The 15,728-nt window shown below is 41.4% G+C and overlaps 1 protein-coding gene across 2 annotated transcripts in view; it reads left to right on the forward strand.

Moving 5' to 3' along the window:
- The window catches only part of lrp12 (low density lipoprotein receptor-related protein 12), a 78,287-nt gene that overhangs the window by 6,416 nt on the left and 56,143 nt on the right, over positions 1 to 15,728 (forward strand). The window lies entirely within an intron of this gene.

The following is a 15,728-nucleotide window of genomic DNA, read 5'->3' on the forward strand; positions in this document are numbered from 1 at the left end:
GCTGGGACCGCAGCTGTTTACAATATACATTAATGATTTAGATGAAGGGATTAAAAGTAACATTAGCAAATTTGCCAATGACACAAAGCTGGGTGGCAGTGTGAAATGTTAGGAGGATGTTATGAGAATGCAGGGTGACTTGGACAGGTTGGGTGAGTGGGCAAATGTTTGGCAGATGCAGTTTAATGTGGATAAATGTGAGGTTATCCACTTTGGTGGCAAGAACAGGAAGGGAGATTACTATCTGAATGGTGTCAAGTTAGGAAAAGGGGAAGTACGACGAGATCTAGGTGTCCTTGTTCATCAGTCACTGAAAGTAAGCATGTAGGTACAGCAGGCAGTGAAGAAACCTAATGGCATGTTGGCCTTCATAACAAGGGGAGTTGAGTATAGGAGCAAAGAGGTCCTTCTGAAGTTGAAAAGGGCCCTGGTGAGACCACACCTGGAGTATTGTGTGTAGTTTTGGTCTCCAAATTTGAGGAAGGACATTCTTGCTATTGAGGGAGTGCAGCGTAGGTTCACAAGATTAATTCCCAGAATGGTGGGCCTGTCATATGTTGAAAGATTGGAGCGACTGGGCTTGTATACACTGGAATTTAGAAGGATGAGAGGGGATCTGATTGAAACATAAGATTATTAAGGGATTGGACACGCTGGAGGCAGAAAGCATGTTCCCACTAATGGGTGAGTCCAGAACTAGAGGCTACAGTTCCTAAGAATAAGGGGTAGGCCATTTAGAACAGAGATGCGGAAAAACTTTTTCACCCAGAGAGTGGTGGATCTGTGGAATGCTCTGCCCCAGAAGGCAGTGGAGGCCAAGTCTCTGGATGTATTCAAGAGAGAGTTAGATAGAGCTCTTATAGATAGTGGAGTCAAGGGATATGGGGAGAGGGCAGGAACGGGGTACTGATTGTGTATGATCAGCCATGATCACAGTGAATGGCAGTGCTGGTTAGAAGGGCTGAATGGCCTACTCCTGCACCTGCTGTCTATTGTCTATTATTTCCCTTCTCAGCTTAAAATAAATACATTTTGATAGCATAGATCTTTGATTCACTTTCACCGGGGTGGGGGAAGAGTGCTCATTCACCCTATTTTTTTTGCCTTTATGAACGCAAAAGCAAAGATGTAATGTTGAGGCCTTGTAGACACTGGTGAGGCCTCACTAAGGTATCGTGAGTAGTTTTGGGCCCCTTATCCAAGGAAAGGTGTGCTGACATTGGGTTCAAAGCAGGCTAATGAGAAAGATTTGAGAATTGGAAGGGTTATCATATGAGGAGCATTTGATAGCTCTGGGCCTTGCTGGAATTCAGAATAATGAGGGATGATCTCATTGAAAACTCAAATTTTGAAAGGCCAAGATAGAGTGGATGTGGAGAGGATGTTTCCTGTGGTGGAGTCTAAGACCAGAGGACACAGCCTTAGAATAGAGGCACGTCAATTTAGAACAGAGATGAGGAAGAATTTCTTTAACCAGAGAGTGGTGACTGTGGAATTTGTTGCTACAGGTGGCTGTGAAGGCTGTCATTAGATATATTTAAGACAGAAATTGATGGATTCTTTATTAGCCAGGGCATGAAGGGATATGGGGAATAGGCAGGAGATTGAGTCTGAAAGGGAACTGGATTAGCCATGACAAAATGGTAGAGTAGACTCAAACTAAATGACCTACTCCTGATCCTATATCTTATGACCTTGCATCACCATATACAACCCTGAGATTCATTTCCTTGTGGACATACTCGACAAATCTCTAGAATATTAACTATAACAGAATCAGTAAATGACCACCAAACTAGGGCTTTCATCCTGAGTGCAGAAGACAACAAACTGCGCAAATGCAAAAAGAAGAAAGAATAATATAAATAAATAAGGAATAAATATCAAGAACATGAGTTGGAGACCCAATTAAAGTGAGTCCATGGGTTGTTGATATAAGCTTATCCATATATGTTGGGGTTGTGAGGCCACGAATAATTGCCAGCAAGTATCTTCTGGACATTGATTCAAGTTCTTAGGTATTGCCGCAAAAGAAATATTGCATGAATATTGATGCCATCATATCTTTTGTTCAATTTACATGTGTATTTTATCATTTGTTACCCTTCAGCAAAGTCTGTTTACTTCAAGTTTAAAAAGATGCACCATTCTCAAGTGTAATACACAAATTAAAATAACAACAAAGTTATGGGCTGATGTTTGTGTATGCACAATTTCAACAAATTAGACAGTGAAACCAATTATGATTTGGAAGCTACTTAATCTAATTTTAGTGGAAGACACTGTTCCTTAGTAAACTTGATGATAAATTTGGCTTTAATTCGGCTTTTAAGGAGGTACTCATGCTGGTGCTTTATTCATTATTCATGCTGGGCTTTTATTCAGGCATACACGTGAATTGAAGTAAATCTACTGTGCACCCATAGAAAATTGTTTGGCACCATAATGTCTAGCTGGATTTTGTTTACTAATGCTGGTTATTTATTGTGAATGAATGGTCTCTGGAGTCAATTTCAGTTCAGTGACAGCCTCTGGACTGAAATCATTTGTTTTTTTTTTCCAGCTCTTCCCACATCCATCTGCTCTTTAACTCTTCTGTTTTTTTTTAACCATCATAGCATTACCAAATAGAAATCCAAACATTATACTATAAAAAGGATGTGATTAAGCTAAAAAGGTACAGAAAAGATTTGCAAGGATGTTGCTGCAACTGAAAGGCTTGGGTTACAAGGAGACTTAGAATAGGCTGGGACTGTTTTCCTTGGACTGAATGAGGCTGAGAGGTGGTCTTTTGGAGGTTTATACAGTCAGGAGGGGCATGGATACGAGGGATTCATCATGGCCTTTTTCTCAGGTGAGGGAACACTTTAGAGGTATATGGGTCTAATACAGACAATTGTGACAACCTTAGGAAGGAAAAAAACACTTTGGTTGACATTGAGCCGAAGTGCTTGTTTCCATGATCTATAACTCTGCTACCTTCTCCCTTCTACTATCAACCCAGTTTGTCACAACCCAAAATGTTTATTGTACAGTTCACTCCACAGCTGTTCCCGGAACTCCTTCAGTACCTTCAAAATCTTGTGTGTAAGTAATTAATAGGTTTGCTCACCCTGAATCTCATTTGTTCTAACCTTCTTGACCATGTGGGACTTTGTCAAGGCCTTGGTAAAGTTTGTGAGGCACAATTTTATAGGCAGCAAAGCCATACTGACTATTGCTAATCAGTCCTAGTTTTTTCAAATGCAAATAAATCCTGTCACTCAGAATCCATTCAGTAACTTTTCCACCTCTGGTGTTAGATTAATTGATTGGTAGTTCTCTAGCTTGTTCTTAAATAAATATGCCCCATTAGCCATCCACCAATATTCTGGTACCTTGCCATTGGCTAGCTAAGATGTAAAATCTCTGCCAGGGCTTCAGCAATTTCTTCCTTGCTTCCCACAATGTCCGAGGATACACCTGGTTATGCTCCTGTGATTTATCCATCTTTATTAACTTCAACCCCATCATTACTTCCTCTTCCATAATGTCAATAAAATGTACAGCACAGAGTCCATGCCAAAACGATTTAAACTGCTTATTCCCATTGATCTGCACTGGGAACAAGCCCTCCATACCCCAACCATCCATGTACCTGTCTAAACTTCACTTAAACTTTGAAATTGAGCTCGCTTGTGCTACTTGCTGGAGCTGGCAGCTCATTCCACACTCTCATAACCCTCAGTGAAGAAGTTTCCCCTCATGTTCCCCTTAAATTTTTTTGTCTTCTACCCTTAATCCATGACATCTGGCTGTAGTCCCACCCAGCGTCAGTGGAAAAACCCTGCTTGCATTTACCCTATCTATACCCCTCATAGTCTTGTATACCTCTGTCAAATCTCCTCTCAGTCTTCTACGCTCTGGGGAATAGTTTCTAATCTATTTAATCTTTCCTTGTAACTCACGTCCTCTGGACCAGGCAACATTCTTGTAAATTTTCTGTACTCTTTCAACATTATTTACATCTTTCCTGTAGCTAGATGACCAGAACTGCACACAATACTCCAAAGCAGGCCTCACCAATGTCTTGCTCAACTTCAACATAACATCCCATCTCCTGTACTCAGTTTATGAACGCCAATATGCCAAAAGCTTTCTTTACGACTCTAGCTGTAATGCCACTTTCAACGAATTATGGACCTGTATTCCCAGATCCCTTTGTTCTACCACACTTCTCAGTGCCCTACCGATCATTGGCTGTTCCTACTGAAGTGCAAAACCTTGCTCTTCTCTGTATTAAATTCCATCTGCTATTTTTCCCAGCAAATCCAGATCTCTCTGTAAGCCATGATTTCCTTCCTGGCTGTCCACTAACCCCCGACCTTGGTGTCATCTGCAAATTTGCTGATCCAGTTAACCACATTATCAATCGGGTTGTTGATATACATAACAAATAACAGCAGACCCAGCATCAATCCCTTGGGTACGCCTCTAGTCAGAGAGGCAACAATCTACTATCACTGGCTTCTCCCACAAACCCAATGTCTAACCCAACTTATTACCTTATCTTTAACGTGGAGTGACTAAACCTTCTTGACCAATCTTCCATGCTGGACCTAGTCAAATGCATTGCTAAACTCCATGTAGACAACATCCCTGCCTTGCCTTCATCCACTTTCCTGTTCGCTTCCTTGAAAAACTCTTAAGATTGGTTAGACATGAACTTCCATGCACGAAGCCTTACAAGACAAAATCTGCAGATGCTGGAAATTCAAGTAACACACACAAAATGCTGGAGGAACTCTGTAGGCCAGGCAGCATCTACAGTAGAACGAACCATAGAACATTACAGCACAGAAACAGGCTTTTTGGCCCTTCTTGGCTGTGCCAAACCTTTTTTCTGCCTAGTCCCACTGACCTGCAACTGGGCCATATCCCTCCAAACCCCTCTCATCCATATACCTGTCCAAGTTTTTCTTAAATGTCAAAAGTGAGCCCACATTCACCACTTCATCTGGCAGCTCATTCCACACTCCCACCACTCTCTGTGTGAAGAAGCCCCCCCCCCCAATGTTCCCTTTAAACTTTTCCCCCTTCACCCTTAATCCCTGACCTCTGGTTTTTTTCTCCCCTGGCCTCAGTGGAAAAAGCCTGCTTGCATTCACTCTATCTATACACATCATAATTTTATATACCTCTGTCAAATCTCCCCTCCTTCTTCTACGCTCCAGGGAATAAAGTCCTAATCTATTCAACCTTTCTCTGTAACTCAGTTTCTCAAGTCCCGGCAACATTCTTATAAACCTCTGCACTCTTTCAACCTTATTAATAGCCTTCCTGTAATTAGGTGACCCAAAACTGCACACAATACTCCAAATTCGGTCTCACCAATGTCTTGTACAACCTCACCATTACATTCCAACTCATACTCAATACTTTGATTTATAAAAGCCAATGTACCAAAAGCTCTCTTTACAACCCTATCTACTTGTGACTCCACTTCTGGGGAATTATGTATCTGTACTCCCAGATCCCTCTGTTCTACTGCACTCCTCAGTGTCCTACCATTTACCTTGTATGTTCTACCTTGGTTTGACCTTCCGAAGTGCAATACCTCACACTTGTCTGTATTAAATTCCATCTGCCATTTTTCAGCCCTTTCCTCCAATTGGTCCAAATCCCTCTGCAAGCTTTGAAAACCTTCCTCACTGTCCATTACACCTCCAATCTTTGTATCATCAGCAAATTTACTGATCCAATTTGCCACATTATCATCCAGATCATTGATATAGATGACAAATAACAATGGACCCAGCACTGATCCCTGCACACCACTTGTCACAGGCCTCCACTCAGAGTAGCAATCCTCCACTACCACTCTCTTCCATTGAGCCGATGTCTAATCCAATTTACTAACTCTCCATGTATACCTAGTGACTGAATCTTTCTAACTAACCTCCCATGCGGAACCTTGTCAAAGGCCATACTGAAGTCCATGTATACAACATCCACTGCCTTTCCTTCATCCACTTTCCTGGTAACTTCCTCAAAAAACTAATAGATTGGTTAAGTGCTGGGGTTAGGACTGAGCTTAAGTTACCACTCAATGCACTTTAGTAAACTATTTAAGAACTTTTTAAAAGCTATTTATTAATGCTTTTTGGGAGGGTGATTTTAGATGCATATCATATTTATACTGAGTTAAATACTGTATGTAATTAGTTTTGCTACAATAAGTGTATGGGACACTGGAAAAATGTTGAATTTCCCCTTGGGGATGAATAAAGTTATCTATCTATCTATCTATCTATCTAAACATGACCTACCACGCACAAAACCATGCTGACTTTTTCTAATAAGCCCCTGTCTATCCAAATACTTGTAGATCCTATCTCTTAGTATTCCTTCCAATAATTTACCTACTACCGATGTTAAACTTACTGGCCTATAATTTCCCGGCTTACTTTTTGAGCCTTTTTTAAACAACAGAACTACATGAGCTATCCTCCAATTCTCCAGCACCTCACCCGTGGATATCGACATTTTAAATATATTTGCCGGGGCCCCTGCAATTTCAACACTAGTCTCCTTCGAGGTCCGAGGGAATACCCTGTCAGGTCCTGGGGATTTATCTACTCCGATTTGCCTCAAGACAGCAAGCACCTCTTCCTCTTCAATCTGTTTAAGTTCCATGACCTCCCTACTTGTTTGCCTTGTTTCCATAGACTCCATTCCAGTTTCCTTAATAAATACAGATGCAAAAAACCCATTTAATTTCTCCTGTTTCTTTTGGTTCCATACATAGCCGACCACTCTGATCTTCAGGAGGACCAATTTTATCCCTTACTATCCTTTTGCTCTTAACATAACTGTAGAAGCTCTTGGGATTATCCTTCACCCTGACTGCCAAAGCTACCTCATGTCTTCTTTTAGCCCTCCTGATTTCTTAAGTATTTTCTTACTCTTTTTATACTCCTCAAGCATCTTATTCCCTCTCTGACGAAGGGTCTTGGCCCGAAACATCGACAGCGCTTCTCCCTATAGATGCTGCCTAGCCTGCTGTGTTCTACCAGCATTTTGTGTGTGTTGTTGTTTGAATTTCCAGCATTTGCAGATTTCCTCGTGTTATTTCCTCCCTGTTGCCTATACATGTTATACATCTCTCTCTTCTTTATCAAAGTTCCAATATCGCTCAAGAACCAAGGTTCCTTATTCTTATTCATTTTGCCTTTAACCCTGACAGGAACATACAGACTCTGCACTCTCAAAATTTCTCCTTTGAAGGCCTCGCACTTACCAATCACATCCTTGCCAGAGAACAACCCGTCCCAATCTACGCTTTTTAGATCCTTTCTCATTTCTTCAAATTTGGCCTTTTTCCAGTTTAGAACTTCAACTCGAGGACCAGATCTATCTTTATCCATGATCAAGTTGAAACTAATGATGTTATGATCACTAGAACCAAAGTGTTCCCCTACACACACTTCTGTCACCTGCCCTAACTCATTTCCTAATAGGAGATCTAATATTGCATCCTCCCTAAATATTGCATCCTTGCTAAAGAGTAAACACTCGACATTCCCTACACCTGTCATATTTGCCTTTTATTCTGACAGGCATGTACAAGCTTGGAACTCACTTTTGAAGGCCTCCCACTTAATAAGTACACCTTTGCCAAATAACAGCTTGTCCCAATCCACATTTGCCAGATCCTTTCTGATACCATCAAAATTGGTCTTTCTCCAATTTTGAGTTTCAAACTGTGGACCAGACTTATCTTTTTTGTATATTTCCTTTGAAACTACTGGCATTGTGATCACTATCTGCAAAGTGTTCACCTACACAAACTTCTGTCACCTGCCCTGCCTCATTCGTTAGTAGCAGGTCAAATATCACACACTCTCTCATGGGATTTCTACGTACTGATTAAGGAAACTTTCCTGAACACATTTGACAGACGAAATCCCATCTAGTCCTTGTATAGTATAGGAGTACCAGTCAATATGTGGAAAGTTAAAATCACCTACTGCAATAGCATGTTGTTTCTTGCAACAGTCTACGATCTCTTTACAAATTTGTTCCTCTAACTCCCTCGGACTGTTGTGTGATCTGTAATAGAGCCCCATTAAAGTGGCCATACCTTTATTATTTCTCAGTACCACCCATAATGCCTGGCTAGATGTTGTCCAGTCTGACCTGACAGTCACTGCCATGACAATTACCCTCTCTAGTAATGCCACCCCTCCTCCTTTTATCCCTACAGCTGTCTCAACTAAAGTAACGGAACTATGGAATATTGAGCTGCCAGTACTGTCCCTCCTACAACTAAGTCTCACTAATGGCTCCAATATTGTAATTCCATATGTTGATCTATACCCTGAGCTCATTTGCGTTTCCGACGATACTTCTTGCATTGAAATATACACAGCTCAGAACACTAGTCGCCCCATGCTCAATCCTTCAATTCCTGACTTTGTCTGAGGTCTTGAGAACATTTATCTCCTGAACCTCTCCACTAGCTGTTCTGGCGGTCTGGTTCCTGTCCTCTTGCAACTCTAGATTAAGTGCATTATTCAGCACCAGCAAACCTTCCTGTTAGGATATTAGTCCCCTTCCAGTTCAGCTGCAGCTGTCTTTTCTGTATAGGTCCAAACTTTTCTGGAAGAGAGCCCAGTGATCCAAGTATCTTGTGTTCACCCTCCTACTAATCTTACTCCTTAGCCATGTGTTAAACTGTGTAATCTTCTTACTTCTGGCTTCACTTGTATGTGGCACAATGCTGAGATCAGAACCTTTGGATGTCGTGCCCTTTAACTTAGCACCAAACTCCCTTTGCAGAAAGATCTGAGATGTCCGGTACACTGGCACCCAGGAGGCAACATACTATCTGGTAATCTTGTTCTTGTCCTCAAATCCCCCTTTCTGTTCCCCTAACTAATGAATCCCCTAACACCACAGTTCACCTGTTCTCTCCCCTTGCTTCTGAATTGTAGGCTCAGTGCCAGAGACCTAGCTTTTCTCTGCTAGGTCATCCCCCCAGCAGTATCTAAAGTGATATACCTGTTGTTGAGAGGGATTGCTACATGGGCACTCTATGCAGACTGCTTAATCCCTTTCCACTTCCTGACTGTCACCCAGTTTCCTGGGTCATGCACCTTGGGTGTAAATGTTCTGTACCATTCGTAACTCCTCAGATAGTGAAGCAGTTCATACACAAATGCAGCAGGATCTGGACAATATCCAGGCTTGGGCTAACAAGTGGCAAGTAACATTCGAGCCACTCAAGTGCCAAGCAGTGACCATCTCCAACAAAAGAGGCTCTAACCATCGTCTCTTGACATTTGGTGGAATCTCCATCACTGAATCCCCTACTATCAAAATTCTGGGGGTTACCATTTACAGGAAACTGAACTGGTCTAGCCATATAAACATCGTGGCTACCAGAGCTGGTCAAAGGCTAGAAATCCTGCGGCACTTAACTCACCTCCTGACTCCCCAAATCCTGTCCACCATGTACAAGGCTCAGGTCAGAGTATAATGGAATACTCACCACTCGCCTGGATGTGTACAGCTCCATTAACACTCAATAAGCTTGACACCATAAGCATCCAGTCCCTCCATCATCGATGAACAGTTGCAGCAGTGTGTACTATCTATAACAGAGGTCGGCAACCTGCGGCTCCGGAGCCACATGCGGCTCTTTGATCTCTGTGATGCGGCTCCCCGTGGTTTGTTAGCTTTTGAAATGTAATTCGAAATTTGAAGATAATGGTGATCTTGTACAATCTGAAAACTTTGTGGAGACATCGTTTCCTGGCACATCCGAACCAGCTCACAATTAGCCACCGTTCCGGCTAAGGGAGATAGCCTACGGGGGTTTGTGAGTACGTGTCTTTTGGAGCATCCGCGCCCACGGGGACGGGTTGAGGGAGGCTTTAAAGCAAGGCTGTTTAGTTCGAATAAAGTTACCTTTGACTGCAGTCTTTATTTTAGCGCTGGGTGTAGCGCTACACCACTACGTGTTTTTTTATCGCTATTAATATACATCACAACTGCCAATGCCTGACACCCGCCAGTGCGCGCATTCTTTTAATTCTTCGATCCAAGGTAGGCTAACTATGGAGTAACCTTCAACCCAACGTCTTTTTTTCGGAGTTCAAAATGTTTTTGTTGCATGCAGAAATGTAATTTCGTTTTCTCTGCAGGAGTTCATCAATTTCATAAATGCAACACATTATAGTTTGTTTATACATAGCATAAAGGCAAAAAAACCGTTGTATGCAGTGTTATTTCATTTTAAATGTCAAACGGGTTTTGAGGCTCCCAGTGTTTTCTTTTCTGTGGGAAATGGGTCCATATTGGCTCTTTCAGTGGTAAACGTTGCTGACCCCTGATCTATAAGATGCACTGCAACAATACATCAAGCCACCTTCCAGACCACAACCACTACCATCCAGAAGGACAAGGACAGCAGATACCTGGGAACACCACCACTTGGAAATATTCCTCCAAGTCACTTACCATCCTGACTTGGGAACATACCGCTGCTCCTTCATTGTCGCTGGGCCAAAATCATGGAATTCCCTCCCTAAGAACACTGTGAGTGTACCTACACCTCGGGGACTGCAGCAGTTCAAGAAGGCAGCTCATCACCACCTTTTCAAGGGCAATAAATGCTGGTTCAGCTGGCGACGCCCACATCCTGTAAATGAATAAATTTTAAAATCCTACCTCTCTATATGTCCTATTACAACCTTAGCCTCCCAAATGATCCCAAGTTCATCCAGTTCCATCTCTAACTCCTTAATGTGGAGTGTTAGAAACTTGCAGTTGTAGTCGCCAGGGACACTAGAGGTTTCCTGGACTTGCCACATTCTGTAAGAGGAGCATTTCACTATCCTGGCTGACACCTCTACTGTTCTAACTGAGTAAATGTAAAGGATGGGGTGGGGAACTCTACCTACAGATTTTGTCTGCTTTCTCTGACTGAAGCCTCGAAGAGCTAAAGCCTCAAAATCTCCATTCTTAACTCTAATCACCACAATGATAGCTCCTTTGCTTTCCCCTGCCTTCCTTTAATTTGTTCTTGCTAATCATTCCCAAATGCTGATTGAGCAAATGCTGCTCAAAGCTCCAAAACTGCCGTGAGTCACTGCCTTTTCCACTTGATCAGTGAACTTGAGTGAACTATGTCTTCTCAGGCTTCTGATCTCTCCGATTGCGTGCTGCCTCGGGATATCTCTTCTCTGAGCTAACTAGTCTCCATGTCCTTCTCCCATGTTCAATGCAGATAAGAAGTATCATCTTTGTGGATTCACTTTCATGTTTATCTTGTATCCTCCTTTTAAAATTCTGGTTTCCACTTTACGTTTACTTCGACATCCTTTATGCTTCCTCCAGGGACTTGCCTCAGATGACATACAGTATGATTCCTTTTTCCTGACTACTACATCAGTATCTCATGTCAGCCAGGGTTCCCTAATATTACCAGCCTTGCCCTTAACTCTAACAGGAACATGTTGCATCCATTGTCAAAGGCCATGCCCTAATCTCGCTACTACCATTGGGTAGGAGGTACAGAATCCTTAGGTCCTACTCCCAGCAGATTTGGGAACAGTTATTCTACAAACATCAGGCTCCTGAACCAATGCTGATGCCTTCATTCATGACTGCTCTGAACTTAATCTATGATCTACAGACACATTTTCAAGGACTCTTTCATGTTCTCAGTGTTAGCTTTATTTGCAGTTTGTTGTCTTTTGCACATTCGTATTCGTCAATCTTTATGTAGTTTTTGTTAAATTGTATTGTTTGTTTCTTGAAAATACCTGCAAGAAAATGAATTTCCGTGCTGTATATGTAAACTTGTATGTACTATGATAATAAATATACTTTGAACTTTTCTTACATCACTTTTTAAATCCTCCTACTTGCCACATCTCTTTACAAGCTAATAGCCTCTCCCAATCAACATTCGGAGGTTCCTTTCAAATGTCATGAATATTAGCCTCCCAATTTAGGACTTCACTTAGCAGAGCATTCCTATCTTTCCCATAAATAGTATTAAACTAATAACTATGGTCACCGGTCTCAAAGTGCTCCAGCATTGACACATCAGCCACATGCCCAGCCTCATTTCCTGAGGAGGTAAAGGGTAGTACCTTCTGTTGTTACAAACCCCGTGGGTATCTTGTGACTGTCACATGACCATGATGTAATTGAGGCTCTGCTGAGCATGATGTAATGGTCTTGTGATGGTGGAGTGATGTAATTTTCCCGCCAGTGAGAGGTCATGTGATGGCCTGTTGCAACAGGTATAAAAGGGGAAAGCTTTGCTGTGACGCAGGTCAGTTCGTGGTTTAATTTGTCAGTGACTCCGTTATGCTGCGTATTCATCTCATGACGCAGTTTTGTTTTAAAGTTTTTGTTTTACTTTCTGCCTTAAGTCTCAAAGATTATTGCAGGCAGTTTCAAAATGCTGCCAGCTTAATTCAGTGGGGATGTGAAGAATTTATCAAAGTGCGGAGACCCAAAGGATTGAGTAAAGTTGATGTCGTCAGCGGTAATACAGGATTGACCTTATTGAATCCTCATTCAGAAGAAATTAGTAACCTGCATCTGAAATGACTCCTGCATTGTGAAAGCAGAAAGAGCTGGACGCAGCATTTCGCCAAGGAAAGGTCAATGCCTTTAAGCTACTTTATTTTCTTCATCGTAAATCCTTCCAGCAAGGCATATTTCAGCTGGGATCAGCAGCAATGTCACATTGTCGAGGAATTCGTTACTTGAGGAAAGTCTCTCCTAATTGACTGTGTAAATCATTTGGACTTTTTGCATTTATCGCTTTAAGAACTGTGTTCGCGTTCATCGCTTTAAGAACTGTTTGAGTTGCCGTATAGCAGTTAACTTCTGGCTAAGTTAGTCGTTTGTTTACTTTTGTTTTTTTTTATTGAGCAGTGTTTAATAAATGCTTTATTTGTTTATAAAAAAAGCTGTCTCAATTCTATATTCATTGATGCTGTATCTTAACACTGTAATAGGGCAACTTACATATTGCTTAAGAAAACTTTCCTGGACAAACAAATTTGCCTCATAACTCCTAGCACAATGCTGGACCCAGTCACCTGCTATTTTAATCTTGCAGCTTCTTGTAATTTCCTTACATATTTGCTTCTCTGATGTCTTCTGACAATTGGGAGGGGAGGCTGTCTATAGTATAATCCTATCAGAGTGATCACCCCTTTAATTTTTAATTTCTATACCTATCTCTTTGTATATTTCCCCTTGAAATATCCTCTCCAAGTACTGCTGTGAAGTTCTCTCTAATTGACTTCGCCCTCTCTTGCCTCCACCTCTATCGCACAGGAAGCATTGGTAATTGAAGATTGATCTGCCACTCCTGCCCATCCCTCTACCAGCTTGACTGGTGTAAGATTGCAGAGGTGGATTTCCCAGCATTTCCAGTCCATCTGACACCTGGAACACTTTGGACGTGTAATTTTCTTTCTTATTGTATAGACAGAGAACCTTTAGCCTATATTGCCTTTCAGATCAATCCCTTTATCCCCACTTATTACTCCTAATTTATTTGCTTGCCCATACCTTCCCTGGTGGATTCAACTCGTGGTCAGCTACCTGAGGGGTTATTTACAGTAGCCAGTTAAACTACAAGCACATCTTTCAAATGTGGGGAAGCCAGAGCAAACTCCACATTGATAGCACTGGAGGTTGGATTTGAACCTGGATTGCTTGAGTTATCAGACAACTGGACTTCCTTTAGCCCCACCATATCACCTTGCCCCCAATCAAGTAGGGGTAGTGTTAAGTCCACTAAGTTTGTTTCTGGTTTGCTTCATAATAGTTCATCTCTGCCAACTTGGTCCCAGCTTTTGTAAATGCAGGAAGTCTGAATTTTTATCTAATGCTATTAAACATTCGAAGCAACACTATACAAACTTTTAACATTATTAGTCTGAATGGCGCTTTGTAATTTTTCTAAATGTAGAGCAATTTCATTTAAATTTTTCTGAGTGAGCACTTTCCTCAGTGTGGTAAAATCCAGATGAACTGGCAGCAGGTAACATGCAGTTTCATAATGGTATTGATAGAATTACATCAGTTATTTGCCTTCTATCCTCCGATAAGGAAAGACGATTCTAGCTTTACACATTGAAATACTCAGTTGAAAGCTGCACTGTTGCTAAAAGCAGTTGATATGGAGTACTTCAAATTTATGATTTTACATTGATTTGTCTTTTTCAAATTATGAATCAGCAAATCTGCAAGGGAATTCAGCACATGAGCAGTTTCTGAAATATCCACGGTCTGCTTGAAAACCTTTTTAAGAGGGAAAGGATGAGGGCATTTTCTTCTTTTAAGCAAATGAATGAATAGATGATTATCACTTTTTATATAAAATAAATTGGATTCTGTGTCACGCATGAGATTAATGATTGATTGTCCTATCCAACAATGACAGGAAACCTGTATAGGAGTGCTTTTAAAGTGGAAAAGCTGGGGCAGTTCCACTCTCTCTACCTCAGAAGTCTGGGTCCAGTGGTATGAGTAGATGTCACAACTAGGTCCCCTTGATTGCAATGGATGACTGATTTCTCTGCCATGTCATACTCTTCGCTCGCCACAAAGCATTGCGAAGCCTGCTTTTCTGGTCATTGGACTCACTGTAGATCTCATCCACCCAGTCCGCTGGAGCTGATTTCATGTGCTAGGACAGGCATGTCCCTATCTCACCAGGTCTAAGGTCCCCGACTACCCTCACTTGGTTTAGCCCATCTGTTGAAGCAGTGCACTGGGTTGTGGCTGCTGTTGTGTGCGAACAGCTACTTGGGGTCATAGGTGAGAGATGAGTGGGACCAAAAGTGAGTGAGCAACCTTGGAATAGACACGACAAGCTCCTTTACTGGAGGTGCTGTCCCTCCCTGGACACCCCATAACACTCCTAAACACTACAGGGACATAAGGTGTTGCTTGTGATGGATATGCTTAAGATTTATTTCCTGTACGTGTGCAGTGCCTCAGTTTCTGATTTTCCTTAGTCTTGTGTGTCTACTTTGAAACACTTGCAAACTATATATCCTAAAAACAAGTATTCAGCAGTTTGTTCAATGAGTTCATGTTCCAGATGGGAGTGTGTTCCAAATATTGCTATAGTCTTTGCAGTGACCTTACCAGTTATTATCATAATGACATTATAATACAGCTGCAGTTCTGTTTTTTTTTTGCATTTTGCTTGAGGCAAGAATTCTCATTGCAACTTGTATGATGTTTTCATTTCTGGTGTGTATTGTACCTTTTAGTTTGAGTGAATAGATCTTTTGAAATTTCTTGATGCTTTTCTTTAAATATGATCACTTTTGTGTTATGTTACTTTTATCGGGAGTTATCAGTTTTGTCAAAACGAGGTTATTTCAACTAATTGCCCTTTTATGTTTCTCCCTTTTGTGAAACTCAAAGCAGCGTTTGTACAGTTTACGAATTCAATAAAAATAAATGTGGATAGTATCTTAACTAGTAAGAATCACAGTGGTTCTTTCCTGTGTTAAATGTAGTTATGAGACTTTTGCTATTCCTTATTCTTTGCAAAATATTTCATTTCAACTTATCTGGGAAATACTCCCTTGGATTGTGATTCATCAGCAAATTAAATGGACATTTCTTTTTGAACTGTGCAAAATTTATTTCTTTCACCAAAAGCAAACAAAATCTACATGTCACAGTTGTTTGAG

The sequence above is a fragment of the Hypanus sabinus genome, chromosome 1 (assembly GCF_030144855.1).
Source record: "Hypanus sabinus isolate sHypSab1 chromosome 1, sHypSab1.hap1, whole genome shotgun sequence".
In the NCBI taxonomy this organism is placed as follows: Eukaryota; Metazoa; Chordata; class Chondrichthyes; order Myliobatiformes; family Dasyatidae; genus Hypanus; species Hypanus sabinus.